Raw genomic sequence first — 26,796 nt, 5'->3', positions numbered from 1 at the left:
GAGGCGCCTGTCTATCCCCCTTCCCCACAACCGCCCTTCACCCACAAATTCCCAAAACCAGTAAAACCAAAAAAGAAAAAACACACTCACACACTCCGCACCCATTCATTAAATCCAAAAATCTGCCCGTTGTGTAAATGCAGAATCCCCACTTTAGCATGTCCAAAGCTCAGGGTCTTCACATACCTCCCAGTCCATAGTCTCTCATAAATTCACTCGCCTCCTTCCTCCGGCGTGTCGAAATAAAACTCCCGATTCTGGTGTGTGACCCACAGACAAGCAGGACACAACACCCCAAACTTCACCCTTTCCCTGTGGAGGGCGGCCTTGATCCGATTATAACCGGACCGCCGCGAGGCCAACTCCGCACCCAGGTCTGGTAGATCCTCAGCACGTTCCATTCCCAGCTGCAGCTTTCCATTTGCTTCGCCCACTTCAATATCTTCCCCTCATCGAGGAAACAATGCAGCCGCACCACCATCGCCCTGGGAGGCTACCCCACCTTCAGCCTCCTCCTCAGCACATTGCGCGCTCGATCCACCTCGGGGGGACTTTCACAGACCCCCTCCCCCGCCAACGTCTCCGATATACTCACCACATACATTGTGGCCTCCGTTCCCTCGATCCCCTCGGGAACTTCCACGATCCGGAGATTTTGCCTCCTGGAAAGGTCTCGAGGTCCTCCACCTTCTCCCTCCAACCTCTTTCGGCTCTCCATCACGAGCACCATCTCCACCTCCAGCGAGTTCAGCCAGTCCTCAAACTCCCACGCTGACTCCTCCACCTTCTGGAATGCCAGACCCTGCGCCTCTGCTCCACTCTCTCGATAGCTGTCCTCAGCGCCCTCACCACCTTCGCCAGGCCTTCCGAGGCCTCCGGCCTCTGCTGCTGGAGTTCCGCATTCAAAAAGTCCACAAGCTGTTCAATAGACCAGCGGGCGGGCAACGGCGCCCCGGCATCCTCCGCCATCCTTTCCGCCCATCTGTGCCGCACCTCAAATAACCTTTTGCTCGAGCTGCTGCCTCTTTCTTCTTACGCTCCGTGTCTGGTAAGCCATAAACCGGCCCCACTGATGGAGTACAGCAATTCCTCAGTGCCGGTGCACCTCACACCAGCAAGCACCTCTTGATTCAGATGGAAAAGGACCAAAAAATACCACCTCGAGCGGGAGCCACCAAATATATGCCACCATTCACCCCATGGCCACCACCGGAAGTTGAATCATTCAGTTTCTGACCAATTCTGGAAAGGGGTCCTTAAATAGGTTTCAACCCTCATTAGCAAGAAACCTAATACTTGTTTAAGGTGATCAGCAAGGCCAGCTGAGTACCATCCAAATTGGCATGGTGCCATCAGGGCACGGGAATAGCTCCACGTTATGGGACGATCTCATCCCCATCACATGCCTAAGGAACTGTTGAGCTTGGATCAAATCCCTGCCACATTCCCGAACACCTGCTACGTTTACTCCAAGGGATTTCAAATTCAGAATTCTGTACCCGGGGTCAAACCAACTTCACTCTGCTTTATTGGCTTATTGGCTCAGGTGGGGTTATGCCATTGGCTGCGGCCCTTGTGAGGGCCCTGATTGGCTGTTGAAATTACAGAGGTGCTTTCAAATTATTTCTCCAGGGAATTTCGGAGTAAGTTCGCAAGAGGAGGCGGAACGCAACGGACGACTCACCAAACACAAGGTGCGTGTCTCAGACAATGCTCAGCCCCCCCCCCACTATATTCAGAATGACAGAACAAATGCAGCACAGGAGGACATTCAGCCCATCGAGCCCATGCTAGCTCCCTGTAAGAGTAATTTAGCTAGCCCCATGCCCCCCACCCTTTCCCCATCGACCTGCAAAATTCCTCAAACAATTATCCAATTCTCGGTTTAATCTGCACTCGCCCTCACCCCCCCGTCCCCTCGCGCCTCACAGACACACGCACACACACACACACACACACACACACTCTCAGGCAAATACCAGCCACTCGCTGTGTAAAAAATATTTTCTGTGTATTAGTTCTGGTTCTTTCACCGATCATTTTAAATTGGTGCCTTTTAGTTCCTAACCCTGCTGCCTGGGCGGGACTCTCCAATCGGAGACAGCAAAATCGCGTTAGGCAATCGGCTAGAGGATCCACGTTTGCACCGTAATTGGGGGCAGCACCGCTTTGGCGATGCTCCATCCCCACAAAAATCCCCCTTGAGGAGTACGCTGCACGCCATCAGGACGGCCTCAGGACGTCACTGGAGGCCCTCCCCCCCGATGCTGTGCCCCGATGGCCCGGGTTCCCGACAGCGTGGACCACTTATGGTATTTGTTTTCATGGACCCCGGGTGGTGGCTGTGGACTGTGTCCAGCGCCGCCACAGTTGGGGGAGGGAGCCGTGTCGCTGGCCGTGGGGTGCTTCGACGAGGGCTGGGGGGACTGGTGGGGGGAGGCGAGGAGGGTTACGGGGGGGTCATCATTTGGCAGGGCGTGTCCGCGCGCGGCCGGAGCCATGTTGTAAGGCGCGGCTACCTCAGGCCGCTGCCGTGCACATGCACTGTTCTTGTTCTGCACCCTCTCTATAACCCCTCATAATCTTCCTAAGACCGTGGAGCCCAGAATTCGACACAATATTCCCATTTCCTCCTTCACTCCCGCCCTCAGGCACTTATGGAATGTCACACTCGTACACCCGGTAAAGCACGCAGGGGCTAAAACGGGCCTGGGCCCAGGCATATTTCCAGAATGCTAATGATTTAATTGAGGGATGCGATAATGAGAGGGGACTGGGTTAAACCATTTCACCTTGTTGCACGTCTCCGCGAGGACACGTACTTGCTGCTTTTCTCAGGCAGGGGCGTTTGTGGCAGCAGTCAGTGCACACTAGTAGTTGTGGAGGCCTGACAGTGGGCCCCAGTGGCTGAGGGGAAGCAGGGCGACCTTTCCCTGTGAAGTTGATCGAAGATAGTTTAATGAACTGGCCTGAGAGAGAATGGAGAGGGCAGTCCCTCGCTGCACAGATGGCTTCTTTGTCATCGGTGACACCTGCCATCTGCTTGTTTGTCTAAACGATGTTTGAGGGGGCAGTCCGGGGACCCAATCTGTTAAGCTGGCTACAACCGGCCCCAGGTGACCCCCTGACCTCTGTGTCAGACAGGTCCAGGCAGTTTGTTCTCTCGGCTCAGCGTGCTCCTTTTTATGTTTACAGCCTCTCCCTTGGCCTCCGAGTTGCGGCACAGCTGTCGGTGCTCTCACAGATTGGACTTTTGTCAGTATTCTGCGTGAGGAACCTTCTGCCGCTGAGGGGACAGACTTATTCAGGGAAATTTTGAGTCCAGGTAATTTTGTTTTTTGAATTTGGTGAGGGGGTTGGGGGGGGGGCAAAGAGTTGGTGAGGGGGTTGGGAGCCGGGGAGGGGGTGTGGTGAAGAGTGCTCCTCAGTGCGTCAGTAAACCAGAGAGAGTAAAACAGGCCATTTCTAAACAGATTCACAATTTCTGTCCCCGTGTGGCCCATCAGAAACTCTCCACTCCCGTCAGTCACTTACATTTAAAAAAATTGTAACCCCACAAAGTTCTGAAAATGTACCAACGTCTGGGGAGGGACTTTTAAAATGTTTTACAATGCAAGAGAGTGAAACAGGTGACAGGCATTATTTAAACATTACTTTTTTTTAAAATAAGAGCATGGGATGCATTCAAATGGGCCGTGTGTTCTTTGTTAGACTACATTACAGTGAGTCTGCCTGAGATTGACGTTTTGATCCAAAGTGATTCAAAGCAAATGTGATGTGAGAAAAAAAACTCACGGTTCCGGTCTGGAATGCGCTGCCTGGAAGTCTAGTGGAGGCAGGTTCAATCGAGGCATTCGCGAGGGCGTTAGGTGGTTACTTGAATAGAAACAATGTGCAGGGATACGGGGGAAAGGCAGATGTACATTTGGAGAGCCGGGTGCAGATGGGCAAAATGGCCTCCTTCGAGGCCGTAACAATTCTGTGATTCTGCGAAGGTCTCCTTTACCATTGATTGTAGTCCATGGCAATACTTCTAAAGTGTGGCATTGTATAAAGCAAGAAATAATGAGGGCTGGTGAAGAGGGCGCAATGATAATGGGTGGTTTTAACGCGCGTATTGACGGGATTAATCAAATTGAGAAGGGTAGCCTCGAAGGAGATTTCATAGAGTGTACAAGGGATTGTTTCTTCGAGCAATATGTTATAGACCAACCAGGGAGCAGGCTATTTTAGATTTAGTATTATGTAATGAAGAAGAATTGATAAAAAGTCTTCTCTTTAAGGATCCTCTTGGATGGAGTGATCACAGCATGCTAGAATTTCAAATTCAGATTGAGGGGGGGGGGCGGCACGGTGGTCTAGTGGTTGGCGCGGCTGCCTCGTGGCGCTGGGGTCCCGGGTTCGGTCCCGGCTCTGGGTCGCTGTCCGTGTGGAGTTTGCACGTTCTCCCCGTGTCTGCGTGGGTTTTGCCCCCACAACCCAAAAAATGTGCAGAGTGGGTGGATTGGCCACGCTGAGTTGCCCCTTAGTTGGGGAAAATAATTGGGTGATCTAAATTTTTAAAAAAAATTCAGATTGAGGGAGAGAAGACAGTGTGCCGTATTAGAGTTTTAGCATTGGGCAGAGGTAATTATACAGGCCTGAGGAAAGGGTTGGCCTAAGTAGACTGGACGCAGATAATGGAGATAGGACAGTTGAGGAGCAATAACAGATGTTCAGGGAGATATTAAACACCTCTACATTTCTGAGAGGAAGAGGAATTGTAAACGGGGGAAAAATGTTCCATGGTTAAACAAGGAAGTCAAAGAGGACATAAAGGCAAAAACTCGGGCAAAAGCTAGTGGTAAACTGGAGGATTGGGAGAACTTTAAGGTTCAGCAAAAGGTTACTAAAAATAAAATCAAAAGATGAACTACGAAAGGAAACTAGCAGAAAACATAAACACTGATACCAAGATATAAAGAGGAAGAGAATAGCTAAAGTAAATGTTACCCTTTAGAGGATTATGCTGGTGAGGTAATAATGGAAAACACAAAAATGGCGGAGGCACCGAACCAATATTCAGCCTCTGCCTTCACATTCGGGAATAATTGAAATTTTCCAAAAACTACAGTTAATGTCGAGGAACTTGGTGCAATAACCATCACTCGGGAGAAGGTTTTGAATAAACTAATGGGATTAAAGGCAGATAAGTCTCCGGGACCTGATGGCTTGCACCCGAGGGTATTAAAGTAGGGTCAGCAGAGATAGTGGATGCATTGGTTATGATATTTCAAAATTCCCTGGATTCTGAAAAGGTCCCAGTTGGTTGGAAACACGCTAATGTGATGCCCCTATTCAAAAAGGGAGGGAGGCGGGCAGCACGGTGGCTCAGCGGGTTAGCCCTGTTGCCTCACGGCGCCGAGATCCCAGGTTCGATCGCGGCTCTGGGTCACTGTCCTTGTGGAGTTTGCACATTCTCCCCGTGTTTGTGTGGGTTTCGCCCCCACAACCCAAAGATGTGCAAGTAGGTGGATTGGCTGCGCTAAATTGCCCCTTAATTGTAAAAATGAATTGGGCACTCTAAGTTTTTTTAAAAAGGGAGGGAGGCAAAAAGGTAGGAAACTATAGACCGGTTAGCTTGACCTCTGTGGTGGGGAAGTTGCTGGAATCAATCATTATGGAGGAGATGACTGAACATTTGGAGAGACAAAGCTCAATCCACCATTGTCAGCATGGTATTATGAAGAGTAAGTCATGCTTGACAAACTTGCGTGAGTTCTTTGAGGATGTAACCAGCAAGGTAGATAATGGGGAACCTGTGGATGTGGTATATCTAGACTTCCAGAAGGCGTTTGACAAGGTGTCGCATAAAAGACTGATACAGAAGGTGAGATGGCAAGGTGGAGTATTAGATTGGATTGAGGATTGGCTGACTGATAGAAAGCATTGGGTCGAGAAAAATAGGTCATTCTCTGGCTGATGAACTGTAAGGTGCATCAGGGGTCAGTCCTTGGACCTCAACTGTTCCCAATCTATATAAATGATCTGCAAGCAGGAACAGAGTGTAACAGAGCAAAATTTGCAGATGATGCCAAAATAGGTGGAAAAGCAGACAGGGAAGAGGAGATAAAGAGTTTACAAATGGTTATAGATAGGCTCGGGGAATGGGCTAAAGTTTGGCAGATGGAGTTTCATTATAGGGGCTGGTTTTGCACGGTGGGCTAAAGGAGGTGCACGGTGCAAAAGGAGGCCATTCAGCCCATCAAGTCTACACCAGCCCTTGGAAAGAGCACCTGATATAAGGCCACACCTCCACCCTATCCCCACACATCCATCCTATCCACATTTCCCCATATAACCTTTTTGCACACTAAGGGCAATTTATCATGGCCAATCCACCTAACCTGCACATCTTTGGACTGTGGTAGGAAACCAGAGCACCCGGAGGAAACCCACGCAGACATGGGGAAAACGTGCAGTCTCCGCACAGTGACCCAAGCCGGGAATCGAACCTGGGACCCTGGAGATGTGAGGCAACTGTGCTAACCACTGTGCTACCGCGCTGCCCACAAATGCAGGACAAGGCAGCAGCGCGAGTTCAATTCCTGTTCCAGCCTCCCCGAACAGCCACCGGAATGTGGCGGCTAGGGGCTTTTCACAGTAACTTCATTGAAGCCTACTTGTGACAATAAGCGATGATGATGATGATTATTATTATTAGATAAGTGAGGGATTGTCCATTTTGGCCAACAAAAATAGAAAGGCAAATTATGATCTAAATGGAAAGCAGATTCAAGATGTACCTGGGCAGAGGGATCTGGGAGTCTTTGTTCATGAATCACAGAAAGTCAGTATGCAGGTACAGCATGTAATTAAAAAGGCAAATGTACTTATTGCGGAAGGACTGGAGTATAAAAGTAGAGAAGTGTTGTTGCAATTGTACAGGGTGTTGGTGAGACCACATCTGGAATATTGTGTCCAAGTTTTGGTCTCCTTATTTGAGGAAGGATGTGGTGGCTTGGAGGCAGTTCAGAGGAGGTTCACCAGATTGATTCCGCAATGAAAGAGTTGATGAATGAGGTGAGATTAACAGTTTGGGTTTATACTCCCTTGTGTTTAGAAGAATGAGAGGGGATCTGATCGAGATATAAAAACACTAAGAAGGATTGGTAAAATAAACATAGACCAAATGTCCCCCTTGTGGGGCAATCTAGAAGGAGATATCACAGATATAGGTTGAGAGGCGGTAGACTTAAAACTGAGATGAGGAGGAACTACTTCTCGTAGAGGGGGGTGAATTTGTGGAGCACGCTGTCCCATAGTGCAGTGGGGTCTGAATCATTAAATGGTTTCAAGAAGCAGATGGATATATTTCTGATAAAAAAACAGGGAAGAGGAGGTGGATTTGAGACCAGGAAGAGATCAGCCATGATCTGATTGAATGGCGGAGGTTTGAAGGGCTGAATTGCCTACCTCTGCTCCTAATTCCTATGTTCCTATGGTAGCAGATGATGGATTAGATCTGAATACCGTTATGTTACAGGTCCTTCCATCAAAAGTTGTGCCCACCCTACTCTCCCCCTCACTGGGGGCTGGGATGCCAATGGTTAAGCAATTATAATCAGAGATGCACGAGAGGCTAGAAGTGGATAAACGCAGCGATCACAGTGGGTTGTGGGGCTGGGGATGCTCTTAGGGAGGGCATACTGCCTTGGAAGGATTTGAGAACAAGAGGGGGAGGGAGATGGAGGGATCCTTCCTCTGCCCCACACCCTTCACCCCAAATCTCCTGACAGGCGTTGTTGTTCCCTGCCTTCCATGTGTATTTTGGCAGATACCCGGCTGATAGATCCAACACCAAAAGGAATGGAATGGCAATTAATCCCAGGGAGATTGATTGTCATTGAGTGCAAGGCCTATTGTAGGTTCAGCAAAAACCCACCTGTAAACCCTGCTATAAAAAGCAGGACAAATCCAATCCGGCCAATTACTGCCCCACCAGTCTGCTCTCATTCATCAATAAAGTGATGGTTGGGATCGCTGACAGAGCTATCAGGCAGCACTTACTCAGCAATAACAAGCTCACTGATGCTCAGTTAGGGTTCTGTCAGGAAGGGCCACTCCCCTCTTGACCAGGGTCACTCATAATAACCTTGGTTCAAGAATGGACAAAAGAGCAAGAGGAGGTACGAGTTACCGCCCTTGACATCAATACAACATTTGATTGAGTATGGCACCAAGGAGTCCCAGCAAAACTGCAGTCAATGGGAATCAAGGGGAAAACTCTCTGCTGGTTGGAACAATGCCTAATACAAGGGAAGATGATTGAGGTTGTTGGGGGTCAATCACTTCAGTCCCTGGACATTGCTGCAGGAGATCATCAGGATCATGTCCGAAGCCCAACACCCATCAGCTGCTTCATCAATGATTTTCCTTCCATCGTAAGATCAGAGGGCTGTTCGCTGATGGCTGCACAATGTTCAACAACATCTCCCCAGACGCTGAAACAGCATCCATGTGCAGCAAGACCTGGAAAACATTCGGGCTTGGGCGGACAAGTGGCAAGTAACATTTGCGCCACACACGTGTGAACATCCTGGGGGTTAACATTGAACAGAAACTGAACTGGACCAGCCTTAGAAGTACTGTGACTGCAAGAGCAGGTCAAGGGCTAGGAATGTCACCTCCTGAAGGGCAGCACGGTAGCATTGTGGGCAGCATGGTAGCATTGTGGTTAGCACAATCGCTTCACAGCTCCAGGGTCCCAGGTTCGATTCCGGCTTGGGTCACTGTCTGTGCGGAGTCGGCACATCCGTCCCGTGTGCGCGTGGGTTTCCTCCGGGTGCTCCGGTTTCCTCCCACAGTCCAAAGATGTGCAGATTAGGTGGATTGGCCATGCTAAATTGCCCCTTAGTGTCCAAAATTGCCCTTAGTGTTGGGTGGGGTTACTGGGTTCTGGGGATGGGGTGGTGGTGTTGACCTTGGGTAGGGTGCTCTTTCCAAGAGCCGGTGCAGACTCGATGGGCCGAATGGCCTCCTTCTGCACTGTAAAATCTATGAATGAACCCAAAGGTTGCACACCACCGACAAGGAGCAAGTCAGAAGTGGAATACCCTCCACTTGCCTGGATAAGTGCAGCTCAAACAACACTCAAGAAGCTCAACACCATCCAGGACAAAGTAGCCCGCTTGATTGGCACCCCATTTGCCACCATTAACCTTCATTGCATCCACTATCTACATGTACTCCAGCAACTCACCAAACCTCATTTGACAGCACTTCAACACCCTCAACTTCTACCATCAAGAACATAGAACATAGAGCATAGAACATTACAGCACAGTACAGGCCCTTCGGCCCTGAATGTTGCGCCGACCTGTGAAACCACTCTAAAGCCCATCTACACTTTCCCTTATCATCCATATGTTTATCCAATAACCATTTGAATGCCCTTAGTGTTGGCGAGTCCACTACTGTTGCAGGCAGGGCATTCCACGCCCTTACTACTCTCTGAGTAAAGAACCTACCTCTGACATCTGTCCTATATCTATCTCCCCTCAATTTAAAGCTATGTCCCATCGTGCTAGACATCACTATCCGAGGAGAAAGGCTCTCACTGTCCACCCTATCTAATCCTCTGATCATCTTGTATCCCTCAATTAAGTCACCTCTTAACCTTCTTCTCGCTAACGAAAACAGCCTCAAGTCCCTCAGCCTTCCCTCATAAGACCTTCCCTCCATACCAGGCAACATTCTGGTAAATCTCCCCTGTACCCTTTCCAATGCTTTCACATCCTTCCTATAATGCGGCGACCAGAACTGCACGCAATACTCCAAATGCGGCCGCACCAGAGTTTTGTACAGCTGCAACATGACCTCATGGCTCCGAAACTCAATCCCTCTACCAATAAAAGCTAACACACCGTACACCTTCTTAACAACCCTCTCAACCTGGGTGGCAACTTTCAGGGATCTATGTACATGGACACCGAGATCTCTCTGCTCATCCACACTACCAAGAATCTTACCATTAGCCCAGTACTCTGTCTTCCTGTTATTCCTTCCAAAATGAATCACCTCACACTTTTCTGCATTAAACTCCATTTGCCACCTCTCAGCCCAGCTCTGCAGCTTATCTATGTCCCTCTGTAACTTGTGACATCCTTCAGCACTGTCCACAACTCCACCGACTTTAGTGTCATCTGCAAATTTACTCACCCATCCTTCTACGCCCTCCTCCAGGTCATTTATAAAAATGACAAACAGCAGTGGCCCCAAAACAGATCCTTGTGGTACACCACTAGTAACTGGACTCCAGACTGAACATTTCCCATCAACCACCACCCTTTGTCTTCTTCCAGCTAGCCAATTTCTGATCCAAACTGCGAAATCACCCTGAATCCCATGCCTCTGTATTTTCTGCAATAGCCTACCGTGGGGAACCTTATAAAACGCTTTACTGAAATCCATATACACCACGTCAACTGCTTTACCTTTACCCTCGTCCACCTGTTTGGTCACCTTCTCAAAGAACTCAATAAGGTTTGTGAGGCACGACCTACCCTTCACAAAACCGTGTTGACTATCTCTAATCAAATTATTCCTTTCCAGATGATTATCCTATCTCTTATGAACCTTTCCAAGACTTTTCGCACAGCAGAAGTAAGGCTCACTGCTCTATAGTTACTGGGGTTGGCTCTACTTCCCTTCATGAACAAGGGGACAACATTTGCTATCCTCCAGTCTTCTGGCACTATTCATGTAGACAATGATGACATAATGATCAAAGCCAAAGGCTCAGCAATCTCCTCCCTAGCTTCCCAGAGAATCCTAGGATAAATCCCATCCGGCCCAGGGGACTTATCTATTTTCACACTTTCCAGAATTGCTAACACCTCCTCAATCCCGTCTAGTCTAGTAGCCTGCATCTCAGTATTCTCCTCGACAACATTGTCTTTCTCCTGTGTGAATACTGACGAAAAATATTAATTTAGCACCTTTCCTATCTCCTCGGACTCCACTCACAACTTCCCACTACTGGAAAGATGGACAAAGGCAGAAAAATACACGGGAACCCCACCACCTTCGAATTCCCCTCCAGGTCATACGCCTTCCTGACTTGGAAATATATTGCCATTCCTTCGCTGTAACTGGGTCAAAATCCTGGAACTCCCAACTAACAGCACTGTGGATGTACCTACACCACGGGTTGCAGCGGTTAAACAAGACGGCTCACCAGCACCTTGTCACAGGGAATTAGGGATGGGCGGCAATGAATGATGGCCCAGCCAGCAACACCCACATCCATAACAGTAATATAAAAAAAGCATTATGGCTGAGGAGCCCGATTAATCTCACCCCCCCCCCCCCCCCCAGGGTGGAACGATGCCACTTTGAGATTCCAACTGCTCCATTAGATGGGCATTGCTATAGTGCCATTGTTGCTAGACGCACCCTTTCACTCTCACCCCTCAACCACACATCTGCCCCAGGACAGGGGTAAGTTCCAACTAATATAAATATTGATGACTGATTCAGTCAGCGTGGAGTGTGACTTGGTGGTCAGTTTAGCAGAGTGAGTGGTGCTCCCGTCTCTGACTCAGAGGGTTAGGGGTTCAGACACGACACCCGTGACCTGAGCATGTAATCGAGGCTGCCGCTTCAGTGCTGGGCAGAGGGAGCGTGGTGCCATTGGAGGCCACTTCCTTCAGTTGAACTGTTAGACAGTGTCTGGTGTTTGATTGATCTCAAAGACGTGGCAGCATTTGAAGAAAATCATTCCATTATCCATGTGAAGATTCCTCTTTCAATCAACACCACCCAATTTAACGAAGCATTTCACTTGCTGCTTGTGGAGTCTTGCTGTGCATAGGTTGACTGCCACAGTTGCTGAACAGGTGGAGCTAAAATATGTCCAGTCCATTGGCTGTGTTAGGCTGAAGGCGTGAAAGTAATTTTAGAGATGGCAAGAACAGGCTCAAAGGGCTGAATGGTTTACTCCTGTTTGTATGTGACATTCGCTACACATTTCGGTAGATTCCACTTGGACAGGTCAGTATCTGCACTTGGACAGGTCAGTATCTGCACTTGGACAGGAGGTCAGTGTCTGCACTTGGACAGGAGGTCAGTATCTGCACTTGGACAGGAGGTCAGTATCTGCACTTGGACAGGAGGTCAGTATCTGCACTTGGACAGGTCAGTATCTGCACTTGGTCAGGTCAGTATCTGCACTTGGACAGGTCAGTATCTGCACTTGGACAGGACATCAGTATCTGCACTTGGACAGGTCAGTATCTGCACTTGGACAGGAGGTCAGTATCTGCACTTGGACAGGTCAGTATCTGCACGGACAGGAGGTCAGTATCTGCACTTGGACAGGAGGTCAGTATCTGCACTTGGACAGGAGGTCAGTATCGGCACTTGGACAGGAGGTCAGTATCTGCACTTGGACAGGACAGTATCTGCACTTGGACAGGTCAGTATCTGCACTTGGACAGGAGGTCAGTATCTGCACTTGGACAGGTCAGTATCTGCACTTGGACAGGTCAGTATCTGCACATGGACAGGAGGTCAGTATCTGCACTTGGACAGGAGGTCAGTATCTGCACTTGGACAGGTCAGTATCTGCACTTGGACAGGAGGTCAGTATCTGCACTTGGACAGGAGGTCAGTATCTGCACCTGGACAGGTCAGTATCTGCACTTGGACAGGAGGTCAGTGTCTGCACTTGGACAGGAGGTCAGTATCTGCATTTGGACAGGTCAGTATCTGAACTTGGACAGGAGGTCAGTGTCTGCACTTAGACAGGAGCTCAGTATCTGCACTTGGACAGGAGGTCAGTATCTGCACTTGGACAGGAGGTCAGTATCTGCACTTGGACAGGTCAGTATCTGCACGTGGACAGGTCAGTATCTGTACTTGGACAGGAGGTCAGTATCTGCACCTGGACAGGTCAGTATCGGCACTTGGACAGGAGGTCAGTATCTGCACTTGGACAGGTCAGTATCTGCACTTGGTCAGGTCAGTATCTGTACTTGGACAGGAGGTCAGTATCTGCACTTGGACAGGTCAGTATCTGCACTTGGTCAGGTCAGTATCTGTACTTGGACAGGAGGTCAGTATCTGCACTTGGACAGGTCAGTATCGGCACTTGGACAGGAGGTCAGTATCTGCACTTGGACAGGTCAGTATCTGCACTTGGACAGGTCAGTATCTGCACCTGGACAGGAGGTCAGTATCTGAACTTGGACAGGTCAGTATCGGCACTTGGACAGGTCAGTATCTGCACTTGGACAGGAGGTCAGTATCTGCACTTGGACAGGAGGTCAGTATCTGCACTTGGACAGGAGGTCAGTATCTGCACTTGGACAGGAGGTCAGTATCTGCACCTGGACAGGAGGTCAGTATCTGCAATTGGGCAGGAGGTCAGTATCTGAACTTGGACAGGTCAGTATCGGCACTTGGACAGGTCAGTATCTGCACTTGGACAGGAGGTCGGTATCTGCACTTGGACAGGAGGTCAGTATCTGCACTTGGACAGGTCAGTATCGGCACTTGCACAGGTCAGTATCTGCACTTGGACAGGAGGTCAGTATCTGCACTTGGACAGGAGGTCAGTCTCTGCACTTGGACAGGTCAGTATCTGCACTTGGACAGGAGGTCAGTGTCTGCACTTGGACAGGTCAGTATCTGCAATTGGACAGGAGGTCAGTATCTGCACTTGGACAGGTCAGTATCTGCACTTGGACAGGAGGTCAGTATCTGCACTTGGACAGGTCGGTATCTGCACTTGGACAGGAGGTCAGTATCTGCACCTGGACAGGAGGTCAGTATCTGCACCTGGACAGGAGGACAGTATCTGCACTTGGACAGGTCGGTATCTGCACTTGGACAGGAGGTCAGTATCTGCACCTGGACAGGAGGTCAGTATCTGCACTTGGACAGGTCAGTATCGACACATGGACAGGTCAGTATCTGCACTTGGACAGGAGGTCGGTATCTGCACTTGGACAGGAGGTCAGTATCTCCACTTGGACAGGAGGTCAGTATCGGCACTTGGACAGGAGGTCAGTATCGGCACTTGGACAGGAGGTCAGTATCTGCACTTGGACAGGAGGTCAGTATCGGCACTTGGACAGGAGGTCAGTATCTGCACTTGGACAGGAGGTCAGTATCGGCACGTGGACAGGAGGTCGGTATCTGCACTTGAACAGGTCAGTATCTGCACCTGGACAGGAGGTCAGTATCTGCACTTGGACAGGCCGGTATCTGCACTTGGACAGGAGGTCAGTATCTGTACTTGGACAGGAGGTCAGTATCAGCGCTTGGACAGGAGGTCAGTATCTGCACTTGGACAGGAGGTCAGTATCTGCACTTGGACAGGTCAGTATCTGCACGTGGACAGGAGGTCAGTATCTGCAATTGGACAGGTCAGTATCTGCACTTGGACAGGTCAGTATCTGCACTTGGCCAGGAGGTCAGTATCTGCACATGGACAGGAGGTCAGTATCTGCACTTGGACAGGAGGTCAGCGTCTGCACTTGGACAGGTCAGTATCTGCAATTGGCCAGGAGGTCAGTATCTGCACATGGACAGGAGGTCAGTATCTGCACTTGGACAGGAGGTCAGCGTCTGCACTTGGACAGGTCAGTATCTGCAATTGAAAATGAAATGAAATGAAAATCGCTTATTGTCACGAGTAGGCTTCAATGAAGTTACTGTGAAAAGCCCCTTTGGACAGGAGGTCAGTATCTGCACTTGGACAGGTCAGTATCTGCACTTGGACAGGAGGTCAGTATCTGCACTTGGACAGGTCGGTATCTGCACTTGGACAGGAGGTCAGTATCTGCACTTGGCCAGGAGGTCAGTATCTGCACATGGACAGGAGGTCAGTATCTGCACTTGGACAGGTCAGTATCTCCACTTGGATAGGAGGTCAGTATCTGCACATGGACAGGTCAGTATCTGCACTTGGACAGGAGGTCAGTATCTGCACTTGGACAGGTCAGTATCTGCGCTTGGACAGGAGGTCGGTATCTGCACTTGGACAGGAGGTCAGTATCTGCACTTGGACAGGAGGTCAGTACCTGCACTTGGACAGGAGGTCAGTATCTGCTCTTGGACAGGTCAGTATCTGCACCTGGACAGGAGATCAGTATCTGCACTTGGACAGGAGGTCAGTATCTGCACTTGGACAGGAGGTCAGTATCGGCACTTGGACAGGAGGTCAGTATCTGCACTTGGACAGGAGGTCAGTATTGGCACTTGGACAGGAGGTCAGTATCTGCACTTGGACAGGAGGTCAGTATTGGCACTTGGACAGGAGGTCAGTATTGGCACTTGGACAGGAGGTCAGTATCTGCACTTGGACAGGTCAGTATCTGCACTTGGACAGGTCAGTATCTGCAATTGGACAGGAGGTCAGTATCTGAACTTGGACAGGTCAGTATCGGCACTTGGACAGGTCAGTATCTTCACTTGGACAGGAGGTCGGTATCTGCACTTGGACAGGAGGTCAGTATCTGCACTTGGACAGGAGGTCAGTATCTGCACTTGGACAGGAGGTCAGTATCTGCCCTTGGGCAGGTCAGTATCTGCACCTGGACAGGAGGTCAGTATCTGCAATTGGGCAGGAGGTCAGTATCTGAACTTGGACAGGTCAGTATCGGCACTTGGACAGGTCAGTATCTGCACTTGGACAGGAGGTCGGTATCTGCACTTGGACAGGAGATCAGTATCGGCACTTGGACAGGTCAGTATCTGCACTTGGACAGGAGGTCAGTATCTGCACTTGGACAGGAGGTCAGTATCTGCACTTGGACAGGTCAGTATCGGCACTTGGACAGGTCAGTATCTGCACTTGGACAGGAGGTCAGTATCTGCACTTGGACAGGAGGTCAGTGTCTGCACTTGGACAGGTCAGTATCTGCAATTGGACAGGAGGTCAGTATCTGCACATGGACAGGTCAGTATCTGCACTTGGACAGGAGGTCAGTATCTGCACTTGGACAGGTCAGTATCTGCACTTGGACAGGAGGTCAGTATCTGCACTTGGACAGGAGGTCAGTATCGGCACTTGGACAGGAGGTCAGTATCTGCACTTGGACAGGAGGTCAGTATCGGCACTTGGCCAGGGGGTCAGTATCTGCACTTGGACAGGAGGTCAGTATCGGCACTTGGACAGGAGGTCGGTATCTGCACTTGGACAGGAGGTCAGTATCTGCACTTGGACAGGAGGTCAGTATCTGCACTTGGACAGGAGGTCGGTATCTGCACTTGGACAGGTCAGTATCTGCACCTGGACAGGAGGTCAGTATCTGCACTTGGAGAGCCCGGTATCTGCACTTGGACAGGAGGTCAGTATCTGTACTTGGACAGGAGGTCAGTATCAGCGCTTGGACAGGAGGTCAGTATCTGCACTTGGACAGGAGGTCAGTATCTGCACTTGGACAGGTCAGTATCTGCACGTGGACAGGAGGTCAGTATCTGCAATTGGACAGGTCAGTATCTGCACTTGGACAGGTCAGTATCTGCACTTGGCCAGGAGGTCAGTATCTGCACATGGACAGGAGGTCAGTATCTGCACTTGGACAGGAGGTCAGTGTCTGCACTTGGACAGGTCAGTATCTGCAATTGGACAGGAGGTCAGTATCTGCACTTGGACAGGTCAGTATCTGCCCTTGGACAGGAGGTCAGTATCTGCACTTGGACAGGTCGGTATCTGCACTTGGACAGGAGGTCAGTATCTGCACTTGGACAGGAGGTCAGTATCTGCACTTGGACAGGTCAGTATCTGCACATGGACAGGAGGTCAGTATCTGCACTTGGACAGGTCAGTATCTCCACTTGGATAGGAGGTCAGTATCTGCACATGGACAGGTCAGTATCTGCACTTGGACAGGAGGTCAGTATCTGCACTTGGACAGGTCAGTATCTGCACTTGGACAGGAGGTTGGTATCTGCACTTGGACAGGAGGTCAGTATCTGCACTTGGACAGGAGGTCAGTATCTGCACTTGGACAGGAGGTCAGTATCTGCACTTGGACAGGAGGTCAGTATCGGCACTTGGACAGGAGGTCAGTATCTGCACTTGGACAGGAGGTCAGTATCGGCACTTGGACAGGAGGTCAGTATCTGCACTTGGACAGGAGGTCAGTATCGGCACTTGGACAGGAGGTCAGTATCTGCACTTGGACAGGAGGTCGGTATCTGCACTTGGACAGGTCAGTATCTGCACCTGGACAGGAGGTCAGTATCTGCACTTGGACAGGTCGGTATCTGCACTTGGACAGGAGGTCAGTATCTGTACTTGGACAGGAGGTCAGTATCAGCGCTTGGACAGGAGGTCAGTATCTGCACTTGGACAGGAGGTCAGTATCTGCACTTGGACAGGTCAGTATCTGCACGTGGACAGGAGGTCAGTATCTGCAATTGGACAGGTCAGTATCTGCACTTGGACAGGTCAGTATCTGCACTTGGCCAGGAGGTCAGTATCTGCACATGGACAGGAGGTCAGTATCTGCACTTGGACAGGAGGTCAGTGTCTGCACTTGGACAGGTCAGTATCTGCAATTGGACAGGAGGTCAGTATCTGCACTTGGACAGGTCAGTATCTGCACTTGGACAGGAGGTCAGTATCTGCACTTGGACCGGTCGGTATCTGCACTTGGACAGGAGGTCAGTATCTGCTCTTGGACAGGAGGTCGGTATCTGCTCTTGGACAGGTCAGTATCTGCACTTGGACAGGAGGTCAGTATCTGCACTTGGACAGGAGGTCGGTATCTGCTCTTGGACAGGTCAGTATCTGCACCTGGACAGGAGGTCAGTATCTGCACTTGGACAGGAGGTCAGTATCTGCACTTGGACAGGAGGTCGGTATCGGCACTTGGACAGGAGGTCAGTATCTGCACTTGGACAGGAGGTCAGTATCGGCACTTGGACAGGAGGTCAGTATCTGCACTTGGACATGAGGTCAGTATCGGCACTTGGACAGGAGGTTAGTATCTGCACTTGGACAGGAGGTCGGTATCTGCACTTGGACAGGTCAGTATCTGCACCTGGACAGGAGGTCAGTATCTGCACTTGGACAGGTCGGTATCTGCACTTGGACAGGAGGTCAGTATCTGTACTTGGACAGGAATTCAGTATCAGCGCTTGGACAGGAGGTCAGTATCTGCACTTGGACAGGAGGTCAGTATCTGCACTTGGACAGGTCAGTATCTGCACGTGGACAGGAGGTCAGTATCTGCAATTGGACAGGTCAGTATCTGCACTTGGACAGGTCAGTATCTGCACGTGGACAGGAGGTCAGTATCTGCAATTGGACAGGTCAGTATCTGCACTTGGACAGGTCAGTATCTGCACTTGGCCAGGAGGTCAGTATCTGCACATGGACAGGAGGTCAGTATCTGCACTTGGACAGGAGGTCAGTGTCTGCACTTGGACAGGTCAGTATCTGCAATTGGACAGGAGGTCAGTATCTGCACTTGGACAGGTCAGTATCTGCACTTGGACAGGAGGTCAGTATCTGCACTTTGACAGGTCGGTATCTGCACTTGGACAGGAGGTCAGTATCTGCACTTGGACAGGAGGTCAGTATCTGCACTTGGACAGGTCAGTATCTGCACATGGACAGGAGGTCAGTATCTGCATTTGGACAGGTCAGTATCTCCACTTGGATAGGAGGTCAGTATCTGCACTTGGACAGGTCAGTATCTGCACTTGGACAGGAGGTCAGTATCGGCACTTGGACAGGTCAGTATCTGCACTTGGACAGGAGGTCGGTATCTGCACTTGGACAGGAGGTCAGTATCTGCACTTGGACAGGAGGTCGGTATCTGCTCTTGGACATGTCAGTATCTGCACCTGGACAGGAGGTCAGTATCTGCACTTGGACAGGTCAGTATCTGCACTTGGACAGGAGGTCGGTATCTGCACTTGGACAGGAGGTCAGTATCTGCACTTGGACAGGAGGTCAGTATCTGCACTTGGACAGGAGGTCGGTATCTGCACTTGGACAGGAGGTCAGTATCTGCACTTGGACAGGAGGTCAGTACCTGCACTTGGACAGGAGGTCAGTATCTGCTCTTGGACAGGTCAGTATCTGCACCTGGACAGGAGATCAGTATCTGCACTTGGACAGGAGGTCAGTATCTGCACTTGGACAGGAGGTCAGTATCGGCACTTGGACAGGAGGTCAGTATCTGCACTTGGACAGGAGGTCAGTATTGGCACTTGGACAGGAGGTCAGTATCTGCACTTGGACAGGAGGTCAGTATTGGCACTTGGACAGGAGGTCAGTATTGGCACTTGGACAGGAGGTCAGTATCTGCACTTGGACAGGTCAGTATCTGCACTTGGACAGGTCAGTATCTGCAATTGGACAGGAGGTCAGTATCTGAACTTGGACAGGTCAGTATCGGCACTTGGACAGGTCAGTATCTTCACTTGGACAGGAGGTCGGTATCTGCACTTGGACAGGAGGTCAGTATCTGCACTTGGACAGGAGGTCAGTATCTGCACTTGGACAGGAGGTCAGTATCTGCCCTTGGGCAGGTCAGTATCTGCACCTGGACAGGAGGTCAGTATCTGCAATTGGGCAGGAGGTCAGTATCTGAACTTGGACAGGTCAGTATCGGCACTTGGACAGGTCAGTATCTGCACTTGGACAGGAGGTCGGTATCTGCACTTGGACAGGAGATCAGTATCGGCACTTGGACAGGTCAGTATCTGCACTTGGACAGGAGGTCAGTATCTGCACTTGGACAGGAGGTCAGTATCTGCACTTGGACAGGTCAGTATCGGCACTTGGACAGGTCAGTATCTGCACTTGGACAGGAGGTCAGTATCTGCACTTGGACAGGAGGTCAGTGTCTGCACTTGGACAGGTCAGTATCTGCAATTGGACAGGAGGTCAGTATCTGCACATGGACAGGTCAGTATCTGCACTTGGACAGGAGGTCAGTATCTGCACTTGGACAGGTCAGTATCTGCACTTGGACAGGAGGTCAGTATCTGCACTTGGACAGGAGGTCAGTATCGGCACTTGGACAGGAGGTCAGTATCTGCACTTGGACAGGAGGTCAGTATCGGCACTTGGCCAGGGGGTCAGTATCTGCACTTGGACAGGAGGTCAGTATCGGCACTTGGACAGGAGGTCGGTATCTGCACTTGGACAGGAGGTCAGTATCTGCACTTGGACAGGAGGTCAGTATCTGCACTTGGACAGGAGGTCGGTATCTGCACTTGGACAGGTCAGTATCTGCACCTGGACAGGAGGTCAGTATCTGCACTTGGAGAGCCCGGTATCTGCACTTGGACAGGAGGTCAGTATCTGTACTTGGACAGGAGGTCAGTATCAGCGCTTGGACAGGAGGTCAGTATCTGCACTTGGACAGGAGGTCAGTATCTGCACTTGGACAGGTCAGTATCTGCACGTGGACAGGAGGTCAGTATCTGCAATTGGACAGGTCAGTATCTGCACTTGGACAGGTCAGTATCTGCACTTGGCCAGGAGGTCAGTATCTGCACATGGACAGGAGGTCAGTATCTGCACTTGGACAGGAGGTCAGTGTCTGCACTTGGACAGGTCAGTATCTGCAATTGGACAGGAGGTCAGTATCTGCACTTGGACAGGTCAGTATCTGCCCTTGGACAGGAGGTCAGTATCTGCACTTGGACAGGTCGGTATCTGCACTTGGACAGGAGGTCAGTATCTGCACTTGGACAGGAGGTCAGTATCTGCACTTGGACAGGTCAGTATCTGCACATGGACAGGAGGTCAGTATCTGCACTTGGACAGGTCAGTATCTCCACTTGGATAGGAGGTCAGTATCTGCACATGGACAGGTCAGTATCTGCACTTGGACAGGAGGTCAGTATCTGCACTTGGACAGGTCAGTATCTGCACTTGGACAGGAGGTTGGTATCTGCACTTGGACAGGAGGTCAGTATCTGCACTTGGACAGGAGGTCAGTATCTGCACTTGGACAGGAGGTCAGTATCTGCACTTGGACAGGAGGTCAGTATCGGCACTTGGACAGGAGGTCAGTATCTGCACTTGGACAGGAGGTCAGTATCGGCACTTGGACAGGAGGTCAGTATCTGCACTTGGACAGGAGGTCAGTATCTGCACTTGGACAGGAGGTCAGTATCTGCACTTGGACAGGAGGTCGGTATCTGCACTTGGACAGGTCAGTATCTGCACCTGGACAGGAGGTCAGTATCTGCACTTGGACAGGTCGGTATCTGCACTTGGACAGGAGGTCAGTATCTGTACTTGGACAGGAGGTCAGTATCAGCGCTTGGACAGGAGGTCAGTATCTGCACTTGGACAGGAGGTCAGTATCTGCACTTGGACAGGTCAGTATCTGCACGTGGACAGGAGGTCAGTATCTGCAATTGGACAGGTCAGTATCTGCACTTGGACAGGTCAGTATCTGCACTTGGCCAGGAGGTCAGTATCTGCACATGGACAGGAGGTCAGTATCTGCACTTGGACAGGAGGTCAGTGTCTGCACTTGGACAGGTCAGTATCTGCAATTGGACAGGAGGTCAGTATCTGCACTTGGACAGGTCAGTATCTGCACTTGGACAGGAGGTCAGTATCTGCACTTGGACCGGTCGGTATCTGCACTTGGACAGGAGGTCAGTATCTGCTCTTGGACAGGAGGTCGGTATCTGCTCTTGGACAGGTCAGTATCTGCACTTGGACAGGAGGTCAGTATCTGCACTTGGACAGGAGGTCGGTATCTGCTCTTGGACAGGTCAGTATCTGCACCTGGACAGGAGGTCAGTATCTGCACTTGGACAGGAGGTCAGTATCTGCACTTGGACAGGAGGTCGGTATCGGCACTTGGACAGGAGGTCAGTATCTGCACTTGGACAGGAGGTCAGTATCGGCACTTGGACAGGAGGTCAGTATCTGCACTTGGACATGAGGTCAGTATCGGCACTTGGACAGGAGGTTAGTATCTGCACTTGGACAGGAGGTCGGTATCTGCACTTGGACAGGTCAGTATCTGCACCTGGACAGGAGGTCAGTATCTGCACTTGGACAGGTCGGTATCTGCACTTGGACAGGAGGTCAGTATCTGTACTTGGACAGGAATTCAGTATCAGCGCTTGGACAGGAGGTCAGTATCTGCACTTGGACAGGAGGTCAGTATCTGCACTTGGACAGGTCAGTATCTGCACGTGGACAGGAGGTCAGTATCTGCAATTGGACAGGTCAGTATCTGCACTTGGACAGGTCAGTATCTGCACGTGGACAGGAGGTCAGTATCTGCAATTGGACAGGTCAGTATCTGCACTTGGACAGGTCAGTATCTGCACTTGGCCAGGAGGTCAGTATCTGCACATGGACAGGAGGTCAGTATCTGCACTTGGACAGGAGGTCAGTGTCTGCACTTGGACAGGTCAGTATCTGCAATTGGACAGGAGGTCAGTATCTGCACTTGGACAGGTCAGTATCTGCACTTGGACAGGAGGTCAGTATCTGCACTTTGACAGGTCGGTATCTGCACTTGGACAGGAGGTCAGTATCTGCACTTGGACAGGAGGTCAGTATCTGCACTTGGACAGGTCAGTATCTGCACATGGACAGGAGGTCAGTATCTGCATTTGGACAGGTCAGTATCTCCACTTGGATAGGAGGTCAGTATCTGCACTTGGACAGGTCAGTATCTGCACTTGGACAGGAGGTCAGTATCGGCACTTGGACAGGTCAGTATCTGCACTTGGACAGGAGGTCGGTATCTGCACTTGGACAGGAGGTCAGTATCTGCACTTGGACAGGAGGTCGGTATCTGCTCTTGGACATGTCAGTATCTGCACCTGGACAGGAGGTCAGTATCTGCACTTGGACAGGTCAGTATCTGCACTTGGACAGGAGGTCGGTATCTGCACTTGGACAGGAGGTCAGTATCTGCACTTGGACAGGAGGTCAGTATCTGCACTTGGACAGGAGGTCGGTATCTGCTCTTGGACAGGTCAGTATCTGCACCTGGACAGGAGGTCAGTATCTGCACTTGGACAGGAGGTCAGTATCTGCACTTGGACAGGTCAGTATCTGCACTTGGACAGGTCAGTATCTGCACCTGGACAGGTCAGTATCTGCACTTGGACAGGTCAGCATCTGCACTTGGACAGGAGGTCAGTATCTGCACTTGGACAGGAGGTCAGTATCTGCACTTGGACAGGAGGTCAGTGTCTGCACTTGGACAGGAGGTCAGTATCTGCACTTGGACAGGTCAGTATCGGCACTTGGACAGGTCAGTATCTGCACTTGGACAGGAGGTCAGTATCTGCACCTGGACAGTAGGTCAGTATCTGCACTTGGACAGGAGGCCAGTATCTGCACTTGGACAGGAGGTCAGTATGTGCACTTGGCCAGGAGGTCAGTATCTGCACTTGGCCAGGAGGTCAATATCTGCACTTGGACAGGAGGTCAGTGTCTGCACTTGGACAGGTCAGTATCTGCAATTGGACAGGAGGTCAGTATCTGCACTTGGACAGGTCAGTATCTGCACATGGACAGGAGGTCAGTATCTGCACTTGGACAGGTCGGTATCTGCACTTGGACAGGAGGTCAGTATCTGCACTTGGACAGGACGTCAGTATCTGACCTTGGACAGGAGGTCAGTATCTGCACTTGGACAGGTCAGTATCTGCACCTGGACAGGAGGTCAGTATCTGCACTTGGACAGGTCGGTATCTGCACTTGGACAGGAGGTCAGTATCTGCACTTGGACAGGAGGTCAGCATCAGCACTTGGACAGGTGGTCGGTATCTGCACTTGGACAGGAGGTCAGTATCTGCACTTGGACAGGTCAGTATCTGCACGTGGACAGGAGGTCAGTATCTGCAATTGGACAGGTCAGTATCTGCACTTGGACAGGTCAGTATCTGCACGTGGACAGGAGGTCAGTATCTGCACTTGGACAGGTCAGTATCTGCACTTGGACAGGTCAGTATCTGCACTTGGACAGGTCTGTATCTGCACTTGGACAGGAGGTCAGTATCTGCACTTGGACAGGTCAGTATCTGCACTTGGACTGGTCTGTATCTGCACTTGGACAGGTCTGTATCTGCACCTGGACAGGAGGTCAGTATCTGCACTTGGACAGGAGGAACTTCTCGGGGCATCAAACGCCAAGAGCAGGATTGTCTGTTTTGGTTTGAGACCCTGATGCTGGGGTCCCTAACAGCACTGTGGCTGTACCGGCACCACATGGACTGCAGGGGTCCCAGAAGGCTGCTCACCATCACCTTCTTAAGGACAATTAAGGATGGGCAATAAATGCTGGCCGAGCCAGCAATGCCCCATCCCCTCAACTAGTAACATGTGGGTGTTGGACCCTATCCAGCACTGTGTCAGGAGCAGCCCCCCATCGCCAATTTTGTCCTGATTGGCCAATTTGTGGCCATGGGGGCGTGCACACCTTCCAGTTCAGAATAGTGGGCAGGCTCTCACAGCCATCCAGCGCAGAAGCAACTTCAACCTGCAGTTCAGATAGGGCGGAAAGAGAGAGAGAGAGATGGAGAGGGAGCCGCCATCTTGAGTTTCCCCTTCAGCACTTAAACATGTTATGAATTTAACAATGATCACTGCTGCCACTTCACCACTGCAGAGAAGGAACCCCTTCATATGGTGATCTGCAGCTGCCGGCCCCCTAACAAAGGGAAACCCCAGAGGGCAGGGGCGCGTCCACCAGGTAAGTATGATTAATCCCACAGGAGTGGGGGGACAGAAGCCCCCCACCAGGATAGTCACCTGGAATGTAAGGGGACTCAACGGCCCAGTGAAAAAACCCAGAGTCCTCACTCAATAAGAAATATGAAAGCTGACATAGTCTTCCTCCAAGAGACACACATAAGAGAGCAAGACCGACTGCGGGTAAGAAAGGACTGGATGGGACAGACCTACCATTCCTGCTATGGGACGAGGGCCAGGGGGGTGGCGATACTGATCAGCAAGAGGATGATGTTGAGGGCGACGAAGACTGTTACAGACTCAGGGGGACGGTACGTCATGGTCAGCAGGGCACTAGATGGAGCACCGGTAGTAGTAGTTAATGTTTACCCGCCCAACTGGGATGACACAAGCTTTATCAAGAAGACCATGGCAGAAATCCCCGAAACAGTGACGCACTGACTAATCATGGAGAGGCTTCAACTGTGTACAGGATCCAACGACTGGCAGGTCAAGCTCCGAAACAGGGAAAACCTCAAGCATGGCAAGGGAACTCAGTCACTTTATGGAGCAGATGGGAGCGATGGACCCCTGGAGGTTCACCTATCCCGGCTAGAAGGAGTTCTCCTTCTTCTCCCCAGTGCACAACGTATACACCAGAATTGACTTCTTTGTGGTGGGGAAAACGGTGCTTCCGGGGATAGACTCCGCAATTGTGAGATCCGTCCACACTCCACATTACATGACTGTGAGGCTGGAGAATGGCAGGGCCCAACGCCCCACGTGGCGGTTGGACGTTGCCCTACTAGCAGACAAGGCCTTCAATGAAAAGATATAACAGGCCATAGCAGAGTACACGGAGAACAACTAAAATGGGGCGGTCTTATCCTCCACGTTCTGGGAAGCGCTAAAGGCCGTATAAGAGGGGAAATTATCGCTTTCAAAGCTCGAAGAGATAGGGAGGAAAGTGTAGCTAGGCAGCAGCTGGTCGACTCCATACTGCAGGTAGACCCTAAATACTCTGAGGCCCTGACCGTAGAGCTCCTAGCAGAGAGGAAAGAGCTACAAAGGAACATTGATCTCTCCACCAGGAAAGCAGTGCACCATCTCCGCCAGGCATGTGGGACCCTGTACGAACACGGAGACAAAGCCAGCCGCCTGTTGGCACACCAGCTGAGAAAGCAGGCAGCCACCAGAGAAATTGCACTAATCAGGGATACAAGAGGCACATTAGAAACAGAACCGGAAAAGATTAACAAAACCTTCAAGGCCTTCTACCAAGGACTGTACACCTCAGAGCCCCCAATGGGGGAGTCCGGGATTAAACGGTTTCTTGATGGATTGGACATTCCAGTCGTTGGGGAGGGCAGAAAATGGGGCTTGGAAGCACCACTAGCACTGGGAGAGATCATGGACAGCATTAGCTCCATGCAGGCAGGGAAGGCGCCAGGACCAGACGCGTTCCCGGCGGACTTCTACAAAAAATGTGCGACAACACTGGCCCTGCACCTGCGGGAGATGTTCACAGACTCACTAGCTAGGGGCACACTGCCACCCACGCTAGCACAGGCCTCAATCTCGCTGATACCTAAGAAAGATAAAGACCCAATGGAATGTGGGTCATACAGACCCATCTCACTGCTGAACGCAGACGCCAAAATACTGGCCAAAATCCTAGCCAAAAGGCTAGAAGACTGTGTACCTGAGGTGGTTGCAGAGGACCAGATGGGCTTTGTCAAAGGAAGGCAGCTAACCTCGAACATCAGGCGCCTGCTAAATGTGATAATGACCCCATCCGGGGAGAGAACACCAGAAGTGATCGTCTCCCTAGATGCAGAAAAGGCCTTCGACAGGGTCGAATGGAAATACCTCATAGAGGTACTGGAGCGGTTCGGGCTTGGAACAGGATTCACCTCCTGGGTAAAACTCCTATACAACACTCCCATGGCGAGTGTACGGACCAACAACACCAATTCCTGATACTTCCAGCTGCACAGCGGCACCAGACAAGGATGCCCACTGTCCCCGCTGCTGTTCGCTCTAGCGATCGAACTATTAGCAATCGTGCTTAGAGCAGCAAAAAGCTGGAGGGGGATCCAAAGGGGAGGCAGAGAGCACAGAGT

Source organism: Scyliorhinus canicula, chromosome 1, assembly GCF_902713615.1.
Source record: "Scyliorhinus canicula chromosome 1, sScyCan1.1, whole genome shotgun sequence".
Taxonomy (NCBI): Eukaryota; Metazoa; Chordata; class Chondrichthyes; order Carcharhiniformes; family Scyliorhinidae; genus Scyliorhinus; species Scyliorhinus canicula.
Note: the sequence above shows the minus strand (reverse complement) of the source record.